General features: G+C 37.2%; 1 protein-coding gene across 1 annotated transcript in view; it reads right to left on the bottom strand.

Moving 5' to 3' along the window:
* The window catches only part of CERKL (ceramide kinase like), a 52,892-nt gene extending 33,742 nt beyond the window's left edge, over positions 1-19,150 (bottom strand). Inside the window, exon 1 of the mRNA XM_017838802.1 lies at positions 19,046-19,150. The gene's annotated coding sequence lies outside the window, so the exon portion shown is untranslated. The remainder of the gene's footprint in view (positions 1-19,045) is intronic.
* Between the last annotated feature and the right edge of the window lie 1,483 nt (positions 19,151-20,633).

Raw genomic sequence — 20,633 nt, 5'->3', positions numbered from 1 at the left:
AATTGTTATTAAAGTTGTTAAGAAATCTGCATAAAATCCCAGGCATATTCTAAAATTTTCATATTCTATGCTTACTGAAAATAAGGTCATTGCAAATACAGTAAAATTTTATTTAAAAAGTCAGATAAAGAATTTATACCTTATAGAGCTATATTGATAAAATACTTCTACTGTGTGATAACAACGAAGTTTACTTTCAGAATAAAGTGTGTACTGGATTACATACTTTTTTTAAACTTTGAAAACCCTATTGGTTTGTTAGCATGACATTGGTTATTGCTAGCAGTTTCAGGACATTAACTGTCCTCTCACATTACTTAGAAAGATATTGGGTACCATCTGTTCTTGCAAGAGATTTAAGTATACATCTATTAGATATCATGCTATTTATTTAATTCAGTACCCACTTCCCATTGTTGTATCTTCTGAAAAAAAGTCAATTTAATTACAGGGAATAAAGATAATCTCTTCTACCAGGCTGCCCTGTCATCATGAAAGCAGAGAGGGAACCTGTATAAAGTAGGTTACAGGCGTTAGGAAAGAGAAAAACTAACAGCACTTAACATTTAAAAGATCTAACAAAACCAGAATATACGGCACTTAAAAAAAAATTACTATAAGCCAAGGGCTTGTCTAAATCAATCTCTGCACATCTGTCTGATGTAGAGCGTAAACAGGATTAGAGGTGGATTTATCTGCTTGACGCTAATTGTACTCACAGTTTCTGCACATGTCCACTTTTTTTTTCCAAATACAGCATAAAAAAAAGAAAAGCCTGGATATATGAATTTCTAGGAAGTTATATGCCCCTATTTATCCTCTCACTAATTTCAACCAATGAGACTATCTCACATTTTTCCTAATTATGGTAGTCCAACCTCTTATTAAATAAAAAATTATGTCTACCAAGCTAAATCAAAAGATGAGGAACTAATACATTCAAATATAGTTTAATTATAAATAGCGAGCCAAATTTTAATTAGTTAATACAGTGTTAAACTACACATTAAACAAATAGATTACCTCATGTTTACAGGAGTACTACTGAAAAATTAAACAGTTTTAAAGACAATGTGTTATTAAAATATAAACACCAAGACTTCTATAACAAAACACTTTTTGGGCTGTTTTTCTCCCACAGAGTCCCAACATCTAGAAGTGGTACTTAAGGACTTTATTTCCATAACAAATATCTGGAATACACGGAAAATTGCAGAAAATACACATGAAATGGGACCATATAAGTTAAGCAGAAGAACTGGACAAGAAGCAAAATGGGTTATACTCCCTTGGTCACAAATGCTTTCCATGACCTTTGGCAAGACACCCAGCCCCCTTTAACTACATTTAATAGATAAATCTTTTACACAGTTTAGGCTCCCTGTTCCATTACACTCTCAAAGTTTACTTCTGTGACAGTTGATTGCTCTAGTTGAGCACAGTGTAACATAACAGAAATAATGAGAGATTTTAGAAAATCATTAAGACTATACCCAAGAAAACACAGTGATCAGTACTTATTACAGAAGTGTCTTATTACAGAATTGATTACAGACCATCCTACACTGTATGAACACTTCAAAATAACCATTCAGGATATACAATAAAATACAACTGTATTAATATAAACCCAAAAATAAAATAAATATAATCAAAAATTAAATTAGTTTTGAAAATACATCTATAAATTTAGGTTTAGGAATATTTAAAATTAATATGATAATGTCTAATGCATATAAAGCAGCAACTATTAACCCATCAATAATTAAGCTTGGTTTTCCCTTACTGTAAATTAGCAAAGCACAGTAAGCAGAATGTAACTGATTCATAAAACCTCCACAGTTTTCGCTTCTTATTAATTAAGAAGGGCTTGCAATGAGAAATACAAAGAAGCAGGTATGATTATTCTTGCCAGAAGAGCGAAGAATCACTGTAAAGCTTGTCAGGCTATTCAACACTCTAAATATGAGACAGAAGAGCTATTTTCAAAACACCTGAATTTTCAAGGTGGGGTTTTTTTTTATTTCAAAAAGACAGGTCATGCAACACCTCTGATGTTATGCTTCTTACTCTCTTTTGAAGCAAAGAAAGCAAAATTGCAATTTCTGCTTGCCAAAAGTATCAAACAGTAAGCTGAGGTGGTACCACAGGGGCCAAGTTGAGGACGGGTTGTTTTTTATTTGAAGATTACCATTACATTACTTTAGTCCTTTTAAATGGTGTTGTAAGAGAAACATAACACAAAAACACACGGCCTAAAAACACATTTCTCGGACTGTGTGTAATGACCTCCTTTGGAACAGGAAGGAGTTCAGAAAGTACTGCAAAGGACTGAAGAGATGCATCTCAGCTTCTCCAGAGCTGGAGAGTAAAAGCAGGGTGTAACTACTAACTTCATCTTTTAATGGCAGCTATTCACTTGCAGCAACAGCTGTATTGCTTCAGGGCAGAAAACTGAGCTTAAAAACATCTGACAGGAATACAACCAATTTTCATTCTCCTTCTCTAGAGAATCTGAGGGTGAAGTGATGTATTTTGCCAAGCCAATGCAATACTTTGCTGCTAATCCCTCTCGCAATACAGACACCTACCCTCAACTCACCTGCCATAACTGTGCAATCCAGCCCTTTTCCTTATGTCTAGCACTGGGCACAACCAAGCTGAGTCAAATCAACTCCCTAAAGTAACATAGATCATTCACTTTTCTTTTTCCCCTGGCTTAGTCTTCCGACAAGTTGTTTAGTATAATCACAAGTCCTACAAAACTGGAGATGCCACAAAGTGATAAGAAAATTCACAGCAGGGAAGAAGGAAGGACTGGGACCATCTCCTTTCACCATTTCAAGTCAACATGGTTTGAGCCAATCTGCTGTGCATTTTCACTTCCAACTGTTAACTCCTCAAAGATCATATAAATCAACAAGAGTCAGCAAGAACTGTGAAAGATGCACAATGGCATCACTTAATTCTTAAAGCTCTAGTAACATCTTACAAATAAAAAACAAAAAAATATAAGTCTCAGGATAAAACTCCACTTTACAAACCTATAATGACACATTCAGTTAGTTTCACTGGACAAGAAGTTACATGCTATTTTAATACATCACTAAAAGGCATTATTCACTATTCCAGTTTAAAGAAGTCATCTTATTTGAAACTACTATCATAGGTAGGTAGCTCTAAAAATAGTATTATGATGAAGAAGAATTCACATCCAAAAAAATAAAATTCTTCAACAGATTTGTACTTCACGTTTCAATTTTTCAACACTATACTAGCCAAAAGAAACCCAATAAACCTAGCAATTTTCCAATTATCCAATTATCAATCCTGAGATAAAATCTTACATTATATAACAGAAATTATTTTATTTCTCTGTTTAGTAATTCTTTCAAATAATTTTTAAAAAGACGCAATGTGGTTAATACAACAATATAAAGCTGGCTTTCGTGGTGCTGTGTGAGTTTCATTACATTCTATAAAAAGTGAAAAGTTTTTTCATTCTTGCTCTGGGTATTTCTTGACAATTTTACTATATTCACAGCATGGGTAAACCCATCTAAAACTTCAACCTCCTACCTTTCATCTTCCCCTCTTGTCTCTCCCCACTTTTCAAATGGTTCTATCACCCCAACACCCCTTGACCAGCTGATTCCAATCCCTGTTCTCCACCATATCTTTTAAAAACTAATCCTCATACTTCTGAACATCCTCATCAAACCAGGTGGGCCGTTGCAGATACATGCCCTGTGCCAGCATCATATCATAGCAACTGCAGCAAGACCAGCGTTAGGGAACAATTAGTATAGTCCTTGAAGTCTTGAGTTCGACCAATGACTTAAAGCTGTAGTGAAGCTTAATCAAATTTTAAAAAATGGCAATAGGCAAACCTCTGAAAAAGAACGACCACCACCGAAGTGCCTAGTTCTGGCTGAACCAAAACGAAAGATGACATTGGCTACTGGCAGAGCAAACATGGGAACAGATACATTAATCCCATATGAAAGGGCAGAGTTTAGTACACTTCAAAGGTTGTTTTTGTTGGAGCAAAATGATGAATTTAAAAATAAGCCCCTTAACAAGAAGATCTACTGGCAATAATGCTAGAACAACACGGTTAGCTGAAAGGAAGCAGGACAGACAGCAAGAGATTTCGAATCTGAAGCATTCAAGAGGATTCATGAAGCAAAGACTTTGCTTTTTAATACTTATCTTTTCTCATTAACACCACAGCAACAAAGGGGTCACTGAAAATAATTTTTTTATAGAAAGCTCTACATTTTATGTTAAGAATACGGCCCACATACTGCTTAATTTCACAATGTAGTTTGAAAAGTAATAGCAAACCTTTTATTTAGTGCCTGAAATTTCATGGCTTTTCATTTAAGAAGTGAAAGAAGTTATGTAAGAAACTTTGGAGTAACAATGGGGTGAAAAGCATCGCTGATTTTCATCATTTTGTAAAACCTCTACAAACAGTCAGATTAAATGACTCATCTTACAGAGACCAGCCACACAACCATCATAAAACAGAATTCATTTAAAGAGAGCTATTTTTCAAATAAACAGAAGACAGGGATCTAATGGCTTACATGATTTAATACGTGGGCTAGCAGAGCTGAGAGATACTAAAGAAACCACAAAGAGGAAACATGAGCTTAATTTTACATTCCCTCGGAAACTTCTCACACATACACACACTTTTGTACCAACTCATTTATGGCATAATCATGGCAATTACTTCTGTCATTTTGGAAAGTAAGAAGTGGAGAAACAAATAACCTCTTATGGCCACAAGACATCACTGAGTTTCAATAAATACAAGTTAATAATTACTTTTACTTGGACTTGTACTTCTGCTTCAGCCTCAAATACAGATTTACAAACCACCCACACTGCTAAATATCAGTGTCTCACTTTCAGGGAACTCAACGTGCCTCAAATATCTGAATTTTGGTCTTTTCTGGAAAAGAGTCTCAAGAAACATTTTCTTCACAAAAAAAAGAACAAATAGCCCGTCCTAAACAGAGGAAAATTTCCTTCCATAACATATTGGTAATTCATGTATACTGGCAAGTCATGCTTTTAGGTATTGAAGCATAGCTGTCAGCTGCTAGATAAGCTCACCCGTGAACTTCTGTATGTTTGGCTTTATCCTCATTGATCTTTGATCTATTTTTTTTCAGTTTTATTAAGAAAACTCAGGAATCTCTTGTATGTTTATATCTGCACCTTCTACACTAGCCCAAGGGCAAGAGATGGCAATAGCACCACCAGAATCCTCTGACAAGCATAAAACCCTTTCCTCACCCCAACACTCTTTGGCTCAGTTGCCACATAGGAACAGGAGGAATGTGGGCTACACCACTTTGCCTGCAGGGATGAATGAATACTATTTTGTTTGTGTACCCCGCAACTGTAACAAATAAAGGAAAAGCAATAAAAAAATCCCAAAATTTTGTTAGATTGTCTTTATAATACATTTTTCCCCTTCTTAGGGAAAATGATTTATTTCTCTAACTTTGTAAAATATTTTGTCATATTAAAATTATAATTTATATCACACAATATATGTACAACCCAAAAATTACTTAGAACACAATGCCAAATTCAAGGTGCTCTTAGTCAGTTGTGCAGTATACAAATTAGCCTTTCATATAAAGAGGAAGCTTATAAAATACAACACTCCAGAAGCTTTCTGGTATTACAATTATTTTTATTATATAGAATTGACTCCATTTGCAGTGATGCATAAACCCGTGACTGAGGAAATTACATTCTCAGACTTTCATCAATTTTAAAATTTTGTTTGCAGCTTAACACGATGACAAACCTTTCACAAAAGATTTGATACCAATATGATGTGACACAATTGAACCAAACCTTAATTTCACTCACAGTAAGAAATCACAGGATTAAGTAACACTGTGCAGTCTTTTAGAAAAGTTTATTGCTTCCAGATGGATGCAAGTTTCCTTTCAGCACTGATTGTATCTTCTGTACACAGGGTGCCAATGTTACTATAAATATAGACAAAAGCAGTTATAAAGATAAATTATTAAAATATTGACATAAACAAGCTCATACAATACTGCCTCTTTCCACAAAGTACAGACAACTACATTAGAGTGCTGTCTGTATCACAAATGTTCAATATAAAACATGTGCACCCTTTTTAGAAATTACAACCCCTATATGAACAAGCACAAATTTACAAGGTATCCATAAAATGATTTCTAATTCAAACTGCGTGCTCTTTGCCCCATGTTGTGTAGTGCCATGTGTTTCACTGCATGGTGCACACTACCAAGATGTCCACCTGTGCCCATGTATCTGTGCAGCAAGCTAAGGATACACTTACTTCATTTAGCAGCAGAACTGTTAAATACACACTGCAACGCACTTACGTCAACCTAAAACTGTAAGTAATAAATACCTTCGAGCTAATTTAAATTTCAATCCATGTACATCAGACACTGATAAACTGTATCAACAGGTCTACAGAATGTTTTGCAGAAAAAAAAATCCTAGAGAATAACTGATTAGTCTATAAAAAAATTATATATAGTGCCATTTTGAAAATCAAAATACACTCAAAATTATCAGATGAAGCCATTAATCTGAGTTTTTAAAATACTTTATGTTGTTATACTGTACAGAAATTATATGAATAATTGGTAATGAGTCATTTAAAACATTTGAAATTTTCATGAGATTCTCAAAAATTGAGAGCTCCATTTTGATTTGTGAAATAACCAGTGCATAAAGTAGAATAAGTTAATGCATTTTAGAGAACATGCAGAATTCATAAAATGCTTTATGAATAAAATGTCAACATTAAGGACCATGAAATTTATAATTAACCATCAGCATAGAAATAGTTTTCACTTTTACATCAAACTACATTAGTATACTAAGTTATATACAGAAACCTACTTATTTTCTGACAGGCATATCAACTTCTTTAAAACAGAGCCACTTTATAAAAAAAAAAAACAAAAACAACAACCCCCCCCCCAAAATGTTCCACAACTTGTGTTTTGCATCCTGGCATGCACCAGTAATTTCAAACAAGCAGTTTCCTACCTATTTTAAGCAAGTTCTTTGACATCCCCCGTCAACTTCTCTCAACTCCAGTATGGCAATTGCACCTACACACCACATTTACATATCTATTCTTAGTACTCAAATCAAACCGAAAGACTGATAAACATATATTACACAAAAAAAAAAAAAAAAAAAAAAAAAAAAACCAAAAACAAACAAAAAAAACCCCCACAACACCAAAACCACCTAAACAAACAAAAAACCCCCAACCAACCAGTTCCTGATGAAATTCACTGTTGGAAAAACACATGTCAGATGACAAAGATGCACTTCAAATCTCCCATAATACATATAAATTTTTACTGCCCCAAACTTTTAAATACTAACATTTACATCAAATGGACACATATACACAGGGGCAACCACTGTGAGGTTGAAGTAAATATCCTACCTGCAGATCCTAAGAATTTTACTCACAGCATAGAGATCCTGCATATCATTGCAGGTTCAGAGAGCAATTCATATTCAAAGCACTCATACAGCAATGAAGAGAGATGCATCTTAAACTCTCCAATATGCATTTGCACAGTATGTGTGTTATTGTTACTATTCTATGTAAATTTTTGTCTATCACAATATTAAACCTACTTCGCTCATTTAAAAGTAAATTTAACAAATATTAGTTTCTACACATATTCAGCTGCACATTACAAATCATACAATAATCTTTGACTTAGCCTTAAGTGAATCAGAGCAAGAAAATCATACAATAATCTTTGACTTAGCCTTAAGTGAATCATGGGAAGAAAATTATCACCACTTGTGTTCAAGATATAATTAGTATCGATACCTTGGCACACATCTTTAAGCTGTTGACATAACAAATGGAAATGGATGTTTTACACTGAGCATTATCTTCCGTGAACATCAGAAATCCTCTCAAAGTTATTTATGGAAAAATACCAGCTAAGCATATTGAAGCTGCATTTTTCTCTCATTTTGAGGTTGATCAAACTAAATGGTTTGCAATGTTTTCAGACTCTTATCCTGTATAAGTGTAACTACGTCTTTAGAATTTAACTTCCCTTCTCCACAACAAAAATAAAAAAACAACCCAAGACTACAATAATTATAAACATTCATATGAATAATATTTTCAAGGAAATTATGGCTAAGAAATTTGGGGTTTCTGTACAGTCTGCTACTGTATTGCAATTCTTAACAACATTTAATAAAATTAATCTCTTGACATTTTGTGAGGCAAAGGACATACATACTTTAAACTGTATTGTTCCACCAACAAAAATAAGTACCTTGCAAATGGTAGGCTAGGCAAAATGAAGTTCAAATTCTACGAAGAAATCTCACTTAGTATTGCATACACAGGTGGAATTACAGACTGGTGATGTGTGTATTTTTACTCAAAATATCATTTAAATATAATTTAACCGGTTTCTGGTATGTAAGACCAGCAAAACCAGGACAGGGCAAACGTCCATCTGTCCCAGTATCTTATATCAAACCATAGCCATAAGCAGATGCTAAGGGAAGAGAAGAAATAAAGGAAGCATTTATTCTGTTTTCCACTAGTACTTTTCCATTCCCCACCTGTTTTCATTTGGGAAACCCTGAACTAACTGTGGTTTCTACAAATTTGACAGCACTCAAATGAGGCCTTCTGTCTCCAGCTGAACCCACAAAATCTTCTAGCATTAACAATATCCTTTGACGGTAAGTTTTGCAGTTCTCTTACCTATCATTTTGGTTTGAGTCTGGTTCTATTAAATACACCATATTTCTTATGTTGGTAAATAGAAAGCCATCTACTTTGTCCAGGCCCCATCTCAACTACCTTCCTTTTAGACTAAAAAGTGCCAGCCTAGTCCATCGCTCTCAGCCAGGAGCCATTTGGTACCTTTAATCATTGTCACCCCCTGAACCTTCTCCAGTCCCACGTTACTGAGAACAGCAGAATTGCAGAGTATTCAAGTTGTGGTTAAATAACTGCTGGTTTATAGAGCATAAAAACATCTGTTTTAGTCTCTATTTATTTTCTAATTATCCTTAACATAATAGTCCTAACAACTATTTCAGTGACAGATGACATTTTCCACATGATAAACCTATGATCATACACATTAGGAATGGTAAAGCTACAGCTCCTGATCTCTATTCCAAGCTGATGGCATTCAAATAAGAGATCAATACTATGCTTAATTATTCCAATTCTTTGACTGACTGTCCCATTGCCTAGTCAAATCTGTAAAACTAACATATGTCTCTGAAATTGTGCTGTAGGACAGAACTGACAAATTAAAAATGATTTTCCACTCCTATTTTAACAGTCCCCAAACAAAACTGGCATTTCCACTTTACTATGTTTATTCAATGCCATTTTTTTCTCTTCCTTACTCCTTCCAGACCACATTGTTAATACACCAAAGGCACTGTGAACTCTTCAGGCAGCCTTCACTCCATGAATTAGACAAAAAAACCCCAAACATTAGATACATAAAACAAAGAGAAACATACTAAAGAACAGTTTTCTTTCTACTGTAACCTTATTTTATTACTCTGCTCCTGCATAAAACTAATATTGCTAAACTGTTAAACTTGCTCAAAGCAGATACTGGGGGGTTTTCATTAGCGAGGCAAACATACATATACATAAAATAACATTGTAAGTTCAGTACTGAATTTGTGTGTACCTTCCCCAAATGATTTCCATAAAACAAGTGAGACCTAGGGACAACATTTCAAAAACACCACCTGCTTGTTTCCATCATATTTTAAATAATTAACTCCTCAAAAAATGTAAGTGCAAAATAAAAAAAGCTTTCTTACTTAATTTTTGTTTGTACTATAGTTAAAAAAAGAAACAACCATTTATCAGGTACTCTTTTTTTCTGCTAAGCATTGTTTTCCAAACCAACTCTACTACTAGCCTTGTTTAGTGAGTATATTACAGTCAAGTGACCAACAAACATTACACTTCACATGAAATACTCAGAAGCATTCTTTTTCCTTTAATAAAATAATAGAAAGTTAAAAATAGACCCGTATATACATCTGTCTTCTCCCAAACATGATAAAATAACAATACACTTAAGTTTATCCTGGAATGTGTCAACTGCAGAATTTACTGAATGAAACCACAAACCTGTTCAAAGTTTGACGTTGACATGAGTTACCACCATCTACAGCCACCTAACTGTTAGTGTATTATTCACTGGCACTATGATAATTTTGATCCCAGCTAATCACCTCACTCTAAGTTAAATTATGTAGATGTGACAGAACAGCCTTTGGGAAACCCAAAACCATCCAAGTGTGAAATCTTTCAGTACCTTTCTTGACAGAGCTGTTTGACAAGTCTCCAAAAGGCCATGCAACAAACAGTATAGCAGGGACAGGAAAAACCTCATTTTCAGTCATCTTCAGAACAGTCAACAGATCAGGCAGACAAAGATGTGCTATTTTTCACATGGAAAGCCAGCAAGTTATCTTGAATTTTTTTCTATTCACTATTAGTCATTTATTTATAAAAATTTTCACTTGTTAGAATTACATAGGCTTTTTTTTCCCAAAGCCATTTTCGTACAATGTTATTTGGAAGTGAGAATACCTATTCTGTTTCTGCTCCACTGTACTAAAACAACACAGAAAAATATAAATACACGGTCATTTTTAAACTTCTGTCAAATGGGAAGAGGTAATATAACAGTGAGCATTTAATTACTCAAACTCAGAACAGTACCTGCAAAACAGCATTATATTTAGTCATAAGTATTTATTGCTGTTGCCCTTAACTTGATCATTCATATGTCAAATTTTGTTTTTCCAAGACTGTCTGCACTGTGTAAAGATCTGTTTCCAGGATACATATAATGGTGTAGTACATAACATCTGTTGCTTTGCATTTTCGGAGCCTCACAAAGCATACTTTCCTATATTCACTTGAGTGTATGGACTGACAGAAGAGATATATTGTCACAGTTCAAATAAGCCGACAGCTACAGCACCTATTCTGTACTGAAAAGCATCTAACTACCCACCATCTGACAGTGCTTAAATAGGCAAAAGCCAGGAAATTCAGAGTTCAGCACTGAATTCTGTTAATGAACCAACCATTTGCTTAAACTTGCAACACACAGGAAAGAAATAGCCACACGCTGGATTAGAGAATAGAATTAAACCAAGTTATTAAACAATTTTTTGTCAGTGATCTAATATATTCCTACAGCAACAACTAAGTAAGAAGTCGGGGAAGGAGGAAGTCACACCAGATCTTAAACGTAAATAGAATTGTCTTTCATCAAATCCCCTAGAGGTAGGCTACCAGATATCAAGGCTCACACAAAAATCCAGGCCTAAAATTTCAATTTTTTTTTTGTAACGCTTGGTTTCACTGTTCAAAGGGTTACCTGCTCTTCAACTAATGGGGGAAGGGTTCCTAAATGGCAAGATAAGAGTTACAAAACCCTAGTAAAATAGTTTGAAAAATACCATCCACTCCCTTAGTCTGCAAACACAAATATTTTTGAAACCACTAAACAGTTGGCAGGAGAATGTTCTATTCACCTATTTCAAGTCAGCAGCTAAAAAAAAAAGTTACCCTTAAATGGTATTTTAAACGGTTAATTTAACAACTTCAGAGTTGCACTTAACTCTGTAGTACATCAGAAAATGGTGAAACACTATTAACTCAAAACATTGACAGTTAAGTGTCTAGGACACAGGAATCATTTTAGAAAAGGATCCTAGTAAAACACAGTTCCATAGCAGCCACAGTTATTAAATGCCAAAAAGGTCAAATTTTGAAAGGAAACAGCAGATACCACCACAAAACTAACAGATGTTCCTAAAGGATCATCTGTACAAAAACATAAGCATATGTGAGAGAAATCCAACACTATCACAAAATCAGTTGGTGTCTAACATAATAGCAGTTCCTTATGGCAATATGGTAATACATGTATCAGATACTCAACACATTATGTTTTTTTGTCTGCACATACTGTTACAACATAAGTCATAAAAACCAGGACCACTGATTTCCTTGAAAACATTAGTTCCACAACTCACTAATGTTAAGGTACAAAGACTACTCAGTTCTTCAGGTTATGTTCTCAGATTTTCAGCCATTTAAGCTTTTTCTAGCAGGATAAAAATATTTTTAGAATACTGCATGTACATTCAATACAATTACATGCAGTAAACACTTCCTTCTAAAGGCAGTGCATAATATAGTTGGATATACCTAAATGAAATAGCAAACAAAAAGGGATTTCTTCTATCCAATATTTATTTGTTTGTGTTTTGCATAATTGCAACAGCATCTATTATTTACCTGCTGCTTTTGTAACACAGAGTTAACAAGATATTTACAAGGAAAGGAAAATTGTTTATCTAAGTTTTCTTTATATTGACTCCAACAAGAGCAGATGACAGACCTTCCTGCTTTAATTTTATTTTTACTTTGCATCTGTAAAATAAAGATAGAATTGCTTTAATTTAGCATGTCTTTTGTCAAGACAACAAAATAAGAAAATATAAATTGGAATATGATATTCTTTTGCAAGACATTTATTAGCATGAACAGTTACAACCATAGAAGCAAGTTTATATGGATTTTCCATAGCAGAAGACCCCATTAGCCACCATGATCCCTACAACTAACCCGCACAAAGTGCTACAGAGTCACATCCTACACACAGTCCAAAGAGACAAACAGCCATAGTCAAAGAAAGCAGGCTCAGACTTCAAGACACCAAGCAAATCATCAGATTTTTTATTAGTTTCCTGTAGACATTACCAAAAAAAGGAAAGTATTTGAGGAATTATGCCTAAGAAAAATGACGCATTTTCCAGTAAACTGCACTTAAAAATCAAAATAACTTGGCAATATTTGATGCAAGAGAAAAGATGTAAAGGTGCATAATAGAGGGATACAAATTCAGGGATGATAGGGTAAAATGACAACCAGACAAAGAATAAAACAGCATTTGAAAGAAGGGTTAAAAAAAATAGTGTTTCTCAAGGGCCAGAGAACAGCACAATTAAGAAAGTGAGATATGAGATTTATGTTTAGATAAGAGATTTGACTACATAATCTTTTTAATGATTTAAAAAGAACATAAATTTCCACTGAGAAAGGGACTTTTAGTCCTACAGCACTATTGTGGGCATGAAAATATCACTAGTATGGACATCAGAGATTGGTTAGCATATCAACTTTTTTTTTTAATATACACTCTTGGATTCTCTCCATCATGCTATAAAAGCAAGGCCATCAACTGACTCTTGCACACCTTTGCATAGAAAGCATAGTAAGAGTTGTCAATTATTCTATGAACAAGAAAATTATGGAACTTTGATAATTTTTCTTTAAATGAATTTGCATCCTCCCTCTCTTTACCTCATCATCTTATTATGTCTCTTCTGACTATCCAGTGATTTCTCTACCCCGTGTCACACACACCTCACACTACATCATCACCCTGCATGTCCTCCTATCTGCACCTCCGTTCACTCATATCCCTCTCCACAGTACCCACAAATCCCTCCCACATCCATATGGCACTGCACCAAAACCCTTACAACTTCCTCAATACACCAGCTCACACCCCCCAGCATTTCTTGACAGAAAGCATGAAAAAATATAAGGTGTTCCACAAACACATAGCCATGAACTACTCTTCTGATAAAGGATAAGACACACAGAGAGTAAAGACATTATGTTTAAAAGTCTCCTGAAATAAAGAACAAATTTTAACAGTCCTTTGATTAGTATACCCCATTTCCATAAATATTTTTCATTTTCCACAATAAGTCGTAAAATAAAAAACTATTTTGCACTTTCATGCAGCATTTATCTAAAAGACATTAATTTTATGGACTTCCTGGAAGAAGATTTGAGTGCCTGATAAGTTCAGACACCACAGAATTGTTTACAACTGCGTGTTATCTTCCTTAAATTTACATCTTAAAGCCATATAATGTGATACCTGGACATCTCTCTCTCAATTACAATTCCTATTATTTATTTCTATGTCTCTTCCTTAAAAATAGTTTTCCTGTCTTGACAATAGATAAGCGACTTAGAGAAATTATGTTCTCTGCATGTCAAAAGTAAAATCAAAAGCTTTGAATTTGGTCAACGTGGAACTTCAGTACGTTTTTTAACAGCCCGTTTCCATTTCCATTATTCCTGACTGACCGATAGACTGACAGATGTCTTACTTTAGAGATCCCAAACAGACTATTGGTATCTATTTCAGCCACATCTGTTCCTAAATAGCCTTGGCAACAGGCCACTCTGCCCTCGGAATTAATTTTAAGTCCTTTATTGCTGACTCTTTCACTGTTGAAATATATCAGTGATTTTTTTTCCTTATTGCTGCACTTACATAGAATATTTATAAATCTATACTTTAGATGAATATCAGCAAGAGCTGTAGTTTACTACAGATAAGAATACTATACTTAAACAATACATTGATTTTACTTCATTATGAAAATATATATTCATGTTCTTTTTTAATTCATTATGAAATAGATATTCAATATTACATTAACCTCTGAATTGCTCCAGAGATTTTATTTTTCTTATTGGTCAATTAACTTAGAAAGTATGTTCAATTACTTTTATTTAAAAAGCAAGTTTTATCTAAATTATTACTATTATTATCCAAATAGTCAGACCAGGCTGCAAGCTGTCAATCAGAGAATAACTTCATATACCCTTCAGTCTATTACATACACACACAAGAAATTACACTTATAAAGTTTTTCATAGTGATCAAAAGCCTCCAGACTTCACATACTGGTAAATCACTGAACAAGTGCCAGTCTTGTTATACTTCCTATCTGACAGAAATCTGCTGGAAAACTGCAATTACTGTTAATCAGGAAACTCTGTGGCAATCTTTAAAAACACACTGAAGGCTTTAAAAAAATATCAGGATTAAACTTCCCAATCAACAGCAAAAAACAGGCCACACGCATAAAGAGGATTTGACACTATTTGTATTGAAACTGTTCTAAAATACAAATGATTCCCACATTCACTGCTGCTAATCCCCTACATTTCATTAGTTTTTAAACTTTACCCACACACTCACAAAATCCTGAGTATTTGTTCCTAAATAAAAATATTTTTTCCCATCCTTCAGTCATTCTTCTGAATTTCTGGGAACTCTTAAAAATCACATATAATATTCAAATCTGTACTTAGGATAGCTTTCTCTGCTATAGTTTTAAAGCAGCACTGAAAACAAGAAACTACAGTTCAGGGCTGGATTATTAATAGGACAGAAGTTTTGCCTTCTTCTTAATTTCCATTAATATAGCATAGAAATGCCACACAGAAAGAAGCTAGAGAAAAAAAACTAGTAACTACCGACTGTGAGCTCTACTTCCCCTTGCAGCACCCCCGCACTGTTAAAAGCAAGCAGCCAGCTCTGGGCCAGAGGGTATCTGGCTCTGGTGAGAAAAAAAAGGCTCAGCTGAGCTGCACACCCAGGCTGTAGCTGCAGCATTTCAGAGGGAGCAGCTGAGCCATGCCTTACACTGTCCAAATTCCCACTTGACACATTCACTCACTCCCCCCCAGGCTCCACACCCAGTTGCCTGCTCAGGCCTTACTTCTGCCCAAAGCTTTGTTATAATAAAGAACATACAAAATTCATAATGAGTCATGCTTGAGAGGGGAGAAGACTTTGCTGTAGAACGAACAACAAAGGAAGCCATTAAAAATCATCAGCAAACAGGGGTAGCCAAAAACCTCTAGGAGAGAGAAGCTGCAGAAATCAAAATGGAGTAAAGAATGAAGTCCTCCTGACAATCACACTGCCTAAAACCCCATAGAAACAGTGTAATAGGGCAGAACTATGCATTTATCAGTGGGACATGATGGGGTCCAGGCACAGCAGGTGTTGCCTGCTTGGGAACTTTGAGCTGGAGCTTTCAGTCCTATTTAGAAGCCAAAGGATCCAAGGCTGCACAAACATACAAAACATGGAAGAGCACAGAATTGGAACTGTAGAACTGTGGATGACAAATGACAACTGCAGTAAGACAGGAATACATTTGGGGAACTCTTGGGGATGGGAGGTTAGGAAAAAGGGAAGAAAGCAACTACCAGTTCTTTGATTTTGACAGACCGGAGAGATTGTCATAGAAGAAAGATCTTTTCCTAAAATAGGGAGAATTACTACATACAAGTCCAAGCAGGAGACATCACTGGCAAAGCACAAAGACCTGACTTGACCTCTTAGAGCCTAAGCAAACTACATTAGGAAGCTTTTGGTTTGGAGAAAGTATGCATAAGCCAAATCCCAATGGAAATACTTGTCCAGACAGCCATTAACCATCCCCGAACGCTGCACTGCTGTACTTACGAACGAGACCATAACACAGATGGCTTGTCCCAACACCAGTACAGATCCCACACTTAAAATACCCCAGGGTAATTGCTACTGGGATCCAAGAATGAGGCAGAAAAGAACCCATTCAAGCTCCAAAATCCATATTTGACTGCTGCAACTGCAGAGGTAAAACCACCCTGACCAATCATATCCAAGATGGAAGGAAAAACAGACAAGACTTCTGTTGAATTCATCCCTCTGAGAGCAACAAGCCTCACACGGTGAAATTTCCAGTTCCTACTCCACTCATCCTCAGTAACAGGCAGGCACACACAGAGCCATGCTGGCTCAAAGGAAGGAGTCACAAGTATTCTTCAGAATGCTGCTTGGGTAGACCATTGTGCTCCAATCACAAAGTGAACGGAAGGATGGAAGGGCCTTAGAAACAGCCTAATAATTTTCCTTTTAAAATTATTTCTGTCTCCAAAATATCCTGGAACAGAAGCAGATGACAAAACTGTGGCACTTATGGCAACAGAGAAACTGAAAAACCCTTTATCTTCAATATCAGCATTTGACATTTAAGAATTTGAAAATCCTACAGTAAAAACTGATCTACCACAGTCTTCAGGAAAAACCTAGCATTTGGAAGACACCACTGTCTTTTCCACTAAAGCTAGTAAAGAAGTAGGACATCAAGAGCCTCTCAAAAATCAAAATATTCAGCAGCTCAATGCTAAGTAGTACAAAACCCAATTGTCAGAGAGAGAAGTAACAGCATATATTTAATACACAGGCAGTAAAAGCCCAAATTCTGATACCATTGACAGCAATTTGTTAATGCTGTTCTCTGTAAGACTCCTGAAGTTCTGCTATCTGCTATATCTCTGACTTTAAGCACTGAATATTTCATTACCTTGCAGGAACTAAGAAAAGTTTCCAATGTCTGCATGAGTAATCTAAGGATGAAAAACTTACACAAAGTAGCAATTTAGGGGAGTGAATTTTCCCTAGGAAAAAAAACCCACAAACCAAGCCAACCAAACCAAACCAAACCAAACAAACACACACACACAAAATCCCAAATCGCAGAATATACTCCCCATTCTGGAAGCGTGAAGCAATATATACAAACATTTATTCTTCTTGTCTGTACCTTAAAATCCTTCACTGGTGACAATTAAAAGACAATCACGAGCCCTGGTTCCTGATATATGGCAATTCAACCTACATTCAAGGAACCAGAACATAAAGTGGCAATCACATTAGAACTAATCACATAGAACTAAGTAATTAATAAATCATACTACAGATCATATACACAGAGACCTGTAGCTAATCCCAAAAGGGAAGGAAGAGAGCCCACAGCATTCCTAAGGCACCCAGACTGGCTCCACACGAGGAAGGACTGTACGCGCACACCAGTGCGGGGGTCACCAGAACCCAGTGGTCCTGCTGAAAAGCAGGTATGTAAGTCTGAACACAGCACTATATTAACATGGTTACACTATTTGGAGGAGAGGACTCAATAGCAGTGCATGGCACCATATTTGTTTGGTTTCAGTAGCTCTGGTATCCCAGCACAGTTACATGAAATGAAGCATAATGACTTCAGCCGTGAGCATCTCAGTATTTCTTTGCAGCAGCTGTACTGAAAATGCTTCCACATGCCTCCCAAGCCTCTGCAGCATACAGACTATCTTGAAAAGAAAAAGATCATCATAACATAGAAAAACTAGTAAGTGAAAGAAAATTTGTTTCTCTCTATGCTGACTTTATGGCTGTTGGATCTTATCTATATGAAGTTTTAAGTTCTGCCCAAAATACTATTAACATTAACCTGGTCTTTTAAGCATGGACAAGTTAACCACAGCATACCAGAAGACAAATATGCTGTCTGGAAACTGCATTCCTGAATACAAGTTTAATTTCTCCTTCACGTGAGCACTGAGAGGTCACTGAAGTAAATAAGCACCTTTAAGAGCATGTATGCAGTTTTAAAGTAAATTTATGTTTTCACAGTTTCTAGAAGAAACATGACTATAGGGATAAGTTCAAGAAGCACTCCTTTCCTTCTAAAACTTTTATGTATAATTTGTTTCACTTGATCAAATCCTTTACCCGCACTTTCTCAGTGTGTTGCTGTGTAGAGCAATGACGACCTGCCACAGAAGCCTCATCACAAAACGCAGGTGGATCACACAAAACAATACCCATGTGCTCTAATTTATGTACCTGCCTGAGAGAGTAAGCAGGGAAAAGTTGATGCAGCAGAAATAAAATCAAATCCTCTTACTGCTATGCCTGATCCACCAAGTATGACCCACCAAGAAGGAAAAGTTCTTGCCAGAAAGAGGTGGTTCAGGTACAAGACGCTCATTGCATTACGCGCAATTTCTTTTTCCTTTTAATCACCAGAGTAACCTTGAAAGGAAGAGACGCGCCTGACACCGCCGCCTTTAACCACTTTACTGTAATCCTGTTCTAAGGTGACTCTGCCCCGTCCTGCCCGGAGAGCCCCCGCTCTCCCCGGGCCGTCCCGCCGCCCGCGCCCCGCAGCACGGCCTGAGCTGAGCCCGGCCCCGCGCTCCGGCCCCGGGGTGGACACCCCCTGCCCCGCCCCGTCCCACCTGTGGGGCTCTCGGGCAGGATGGGGCTCCAGCGGAGCCGCCGGGCGTTCAGCACCACGTCGCAGCTCCTCTTGTCGATCTCGAAGATGCCCCTGAGGAGCGGCTCATCCCCCGCCGGGGCCGCCGGGGCCGCGGCCAGCGGGGCCACCCTCCGCCGCCGCTCCTGGGGCGCCGCCCGGGCGCGCTGCTCCGGGCGCTGGGTCCGGGGGAGCGGGCCCGCGGCTCCCGGCATGGCGGCGGCACGGCCGCACCTGCCCCGCCGCGTCCCGGCGGCTGCCAAGGCAGCGCCCGCCCCGCCCCGCGGGCGGGGCCGCGGCCGGCCGGGGGCCTGCGGGAGGGCGCCCGTCCCGGGCCGGCGGCCGCGGGCCCGGCAGTGCCCTCGGCGGCAGCGGCGGGACAGAGCGGTCCGACCGCCGGGGCCGCGCTGAGCCCCTCCCGGCGCGGGGCGGCACCGCCGCTTCCGCCCCGCGCACGGCCCGGACCCCGCGCCAGGTGCGGTGCTCCGCGCGGCAACAGTGGGAGCGGCTGAAGGCACCTTGTCATCCCAGCGCTGTGTTCTCTTCTGTTACTTCCCCCAAGAGAGCAACGCAGGAACGCTTCAGCTACAGAAATTACTTTCCCTTGACAGGGTCCTACGTCTTCCACTTTTCTGTTATCATTATTATTGTTATTTAGCTTCAGAAAACTACGGAGTGAAGTTCTAATAGCCCTTTCATACTAAAAAGGCTAAAATCTTTCACAGGTTGTGACTATGACATAGGCTTAATGTAAATACCACGCTGGCATTCGTGCTGCAAAACAGTATTGCCGTAAACCTGGGTGGAGGTATCACAATTATGCCCTTCATTCCCAAGGACTGAGGAACACCATAACTCAGAGTCTGATACCAACTTGTACAACAGCTCCTGTATCAAGTGGACCAATGCAGAAAGTGTACCCAGAAGAGTTGCATAATCATCCCTCACCCTGAAAGCTTAAATGCAGAGGAGGGAGACCACTTTGCTCCCGCTCTATAAGTGATAGACTTTACTGACTGGAGGTATGACAGCTTTACTCACAGGTCCTATAAGATTCACTGATGACAATCATCTTAGAGCTGCAGCATCAACTCTCAATTTATAAGGTGCTCCTGAGCCTGTAAGGGCTAAACTTGTATATATATAAAGTTTTATAATGTTATAGTGGCTCATTAATGCATAAAAAGGGTATTTTTAAATGAGAGCTTCAGTAATTTTATCTTTAGTGTTTGTAACAAGACAAATGTAAATATGCCTCTGAGAAACAAAGCAATACATTGAAAATACTGCCTTTTGCTGAGAGATACAAGTTATAGTTCAAACAAGTTACAGTTCAAACTACATGTCAGAATATCCAAGGCTCTTCCTGTGATGTTTTTCACTCTAGAAGAGAAATGGTGTTATAGGTAAGAAAATCTTATTGCAATCAAAGCAGCCAAGAGTTCATGAGATGATACATGATCTCAAGACTATTAAGCTGCCTTCTTTCATAGTTCCATAAAAACTAGTACAAAGCTACTAATTATGTAGCTGAGAAGACAGGCTTAAGAGACATTTCAAAAGTCTCATGG

This window comes from Lepidothrix coronata, unplaced genomic scaffold (assembly GCF_001604755.1).
Source record: "Lepidothrix coronata isolate B3197 unplaced genomic scaffold, Lepidothrix_coronata-1.0 Scaffold7, whole genome shotgun sequence".
NCBI classification, from domain to species: Eukaryota; Metazoa; Chordata; class Aves; order Passeriformes; family Pipridae; genus Lepidothrix; species Lepidothrix coronata.
Note: the sequence above shows the minus strand (reverse complement) of the source record. Positions and strands in the feature narration are given on the sequence as shown.